We start from the raw sequence: 4,204 nt of genomic DNA, 5'->3' as shown, positions 1-4,204 counted from the left end.
AACAGAATGAGATATCTACTTACCACTGTAACAGAATGAGATATCTACTTACCACAGTAACAGAATTAGATATCTACTTACCACAGCAACAGAACGAGATATCTACTTACCACAGTAACAGAATGCGATATCTATTTACCACTGTAACAGAATGAGATATTTACTTACCACAGTAACAGAATGAGATATCTACTTACCACTGTAACAGAATTAGATATCTACTTACCACAGCAACAGAACGAGATATCTGCTTACCACAGTAACAGAATGCGATATCTATTTACCACTGTAACAGAATGAGATATCTACTTACCACTGTAACAGAATTAGATATCTACTTACCGCAGTAACAGGATGATATATATATTTACCACAACAACAGAATTAGATATCTACTTACCGCAGTAACATAATGAGATATCTACTTACCACAGCAACAGAATGAGATATCTACATACCACAGCAACAGAATGAGATATCTTCATACCACAGCAACAGAATGAGATATCTACATATCACTGCAACAGAATGAGATATCTACATATCACAGCAACAGAATGAGATATCTAAAACTAAACTTATTAACAATCTGATTATTATGTTGAAAGCGAAATTAAAAAAAAACAGACTGTTAGAGCAATTAAGTGAGAATGGCAACACGGCTGAAACAGAATGTGGTGCTCATAATATTCTCTAACGCATGCTTACATTTGATTTTCTTGTACTTTTGCATTTTTGAAGAAATATTTTATCATCTATCAATCGAGTGCAGAAACGTCTTCAAGACCCAAAAATGAATTTTAGAGAAGTAGTTGCTGATCTTGATTCTTTGAAAGAGAAATTGATAGAATCACGTGAAAAGTTTTATCAAGAAGCACTTAAAGTGGGCAAGAATCAGTGTGAAACAAGGGGATCGACCATTGAAAGAAGAAAAATACGTCGTAAACGAATGCCAGGTGAAAATGCAGCTGATGCTGGATTGACTGCTGAACAGGAAATTTATCGCATCATGAAGGATGTTATTGATCGCTTGATTACAGAAATGCCAGGAAGATTTTCTCGCTAACTAAATTTGGTTTGGATTTCTACTAGATGTGCAAAATATTGTTTCTGGAGATTTCGAAGATGGAAAATTGCAAGAAAAATGTTCTGACTTAACAAAGAGCTATCCAGGTGATATTGATGGACCAGAATTGTACAGATAAATTAAAGACTGTAGAATGTTGATAAGTAAAATAACACAGACCGATTTTTCTGAACCAATGGTTGCAACTGATTTGCTAACATTTATAATTTCATATGGTGAAGATGTTTTCCCAAATTTAAGAATTGCATTGCAGATTTGGTTAACAATTGGGGTTTCTATTGCTAGTTGGGAAAGGTCCTTCAGCAAGCTGAAATTAATTCTTAGATACTTGAGAACCTCAATGACTCAAGAACGACTTAGTAACTTCGAAATATTAAGTATTGAAAAAGACATACTTAATACCTTAAATTTTGATAGTTTAATTGATGCATTTGCAGCAGCAAAAGCACAAAAGGTTCAATAATGTAACCATGAATACCAGAATGCTACCTGTACAAGATCTAATTAAGTATATTGTTACGTCTCCGTTTGTTAATTGATTTTCCGTAACTTCGTTCCGACGAAACTTTAGCGACACAAGTCCTTTCTTAATAAAACTGGTTTATTCTTTCCGAATACAACTTTACGATACACTCAACTTCAACAGTCGCGCTATAACAAACTATAATAACGACGTTAACTTCAACAATACGTCTCACTCTGACTGCAGTTCAATTACTCATTACCTACACACACACACACATTGTCACGTCACGCCGTGACCATCTTATATATACCAGACCACCCCCCAATCTAGTAAATGCTAGAGCACTCCCGATAGAACGGGATAGTTCTAGAAAGCAGGTAGCGTGACACTAGTCACGTGACCTCGCTGACGCAACAATATGTACAGTTTTGTAACTTATAAAATTTGTTATTTGTAAACTTAAGTAGTATTTTATCAATCTGTTTTATAATCCATGTACACCACAAGTGACTGGCTTCTCATCCAAAACATAAGTTTCATAACTAGGGATATAACAGAAAATTATTTTGCATGCTTGAAAGATCACTCTAGCTATGTGACTTTGAACAATATTGAGGGACATAAATATCAAAATGGTTTACAAATTATGTAAGTACACGTAATAGGCTATACTTCATTAGTTCCAGGTTTACAGTTGTAATATCGTGAGATGTTATATTGTGACTTTATTTTAGGCCTGTGTAAGGCGGTAATTAATTCTTTATGTTATTGACATTAAGTGGTTAATGAGTCAGAAAACAAATAATCAAAACATTTCAGAGGTGGAGGCACCAAAAGTGTCTTTGCCCCCGGGTGCTGAAAACCCTTACTACGCCGCTGATTGGAAAGAATGTGGAAATCTTTCTCCACGGCCATCTCTAGAATCTACCTAAAGATTATTGTCAGTTGATCCGTGTGAGATATGTCTGACTAATACTTGGATGCTTTAATAATGGCGGTGAGAACTTTTTTTGTGTAGGATTTCTATGAATTCGTCACATACAGTTTAGAATAAGTATGAAACACGACCTTTTCCCTTATCTGCATTGTTTTGAATGTGTTCCGCAAGAAAAGCACCATACTAAGCCAATAGCTCCAGTATTCCAATATGCACCGAACCAACTACTTCATTATTTTCTCTGAATGCTAGCCCTCTGGTGGATAGAAACTTTATGACAGAGAGGATACTCTCTAGGACTTGGTGCCAGTATTTTTTCTTTGACTCCATCTGCTTTTTGATTCGTCCACTTTCGATTTTATGAATAATGAATTTGATGACGCAACTTTGATGAAGCGATCTTGTTTTGTGCTGGCTAATGTCACTTGTAGCATGTTTCCAGTCATAGTAACCAGTTGTTGCTAAAGAAATTCCATTGCTGTTGAAAACAATTTGCATATAGCACAGACTGTGAGTAGCAAAGCCAGTCTCTTTTAACTTTTCTCCATTCAATTACTCGCGATAAATAAAATATGGATGGGTTAGTATTTTCATCGCCATTACAATAATTAATTTCTTCCTGTTGGTAGAGGCTCGATTCACTTCGATGAGGTTGACAGTCTTTAGCATCAGTAATTGTGGTCTCTAGATGATTGAAGGCAAGGGCTCGATTTGATATGATGATGTTGACGGTAATCAGCATCCAGATTTAGTGTCTACATTGTTGTTTAAATCCCATAATCCTTTGCTAATTTTAGCTACTACTTTCTCTAATTTGTTCTTCCTCTTTATTTCACTTTAGCTTTTCCCAACTGCTTGTGTTTGTATATTTGTATAATAGATAAGATGAACACTTAATGAATAATACTGTTACGACAGCGGAAGTCGCGCGACGCTGGGAGCATGCGCGCTGGAGTTTCTAGAAGGATCATGAAGCCCCGAGTGCATTCGAGACGCCCTCTTTTTAATATATATAAGCTTGGCGAGAAAAACCAGCGCGATCCGCAAATAGGCTGAATAGATAGATAATTGAGTCAAGCGAACAGTAGGCACCGTAAGTAAAGTATGTGAATCACTATGATTTATAGCGTGTGTTATAAAGGTTGTTAAGTTTAAAGTGACTATGGAAATTCTGTGTATTACAAAGTTGTATTGAGAAAGAAAAACTAGTTTTAATTAAGAAAGGACTTGTATCGCTGAAGTTCCTCGGAAACAATTTATACCAGAAATTAACAAACGAGCAGATACGCAACAATATGTATGTGCACAAATAAGCGTACTTGTGTGTATGTGTGAGAGAGAATGAGTGAGAGACAGATATTTCATGGCCATCATTATGGTCGGTCTGACAATGATAGAAAGAATTGTTAAGACAGCAGAAGTCACGTGATGCTGATGAGATGTCCTCTTTGATAGCATATAAGCCTGGCAGAGAAAGCCAGCAGGAATGAATGAAGAGATAGCAGTAGTTACTTTGAGTTCTGTGTAATTTATGATTCTGTTACTTTCGAGATAGTGAGCCGTAAAGTGTGTGTTTTGCACTCGTCAAGAGCGAGTATAATTGTGAATCGCTGTGGTGTATAGCATGTATTATAAAACTGTTAAGTTTAAAGTAACGAGAAACGTACTGATTGTGGAATTACTGTATACTAAAAGTTTGTATCGAGGAAGAATA

The sequence above is a fragment of the Limulus polyphemus genome, unplaced genomic scaffold (genome assembly GCF_000517525.1).
Source record: "Limulus polyphemus unplaced genomic scaffold, Limulus_polyphemus-2.1.2 Scaffold3049, whole genome shotgun sequence".
In the NCBI taxonomy this organism is placed as follows: Eukaryota; Metazoa; Arthropoda; class Merostomata; order Xiphosura; family Limulidae; genus Limulus; species Limulus polyphemus.
Note: the sequence above shows the minus strand (reverse complement) of the source record.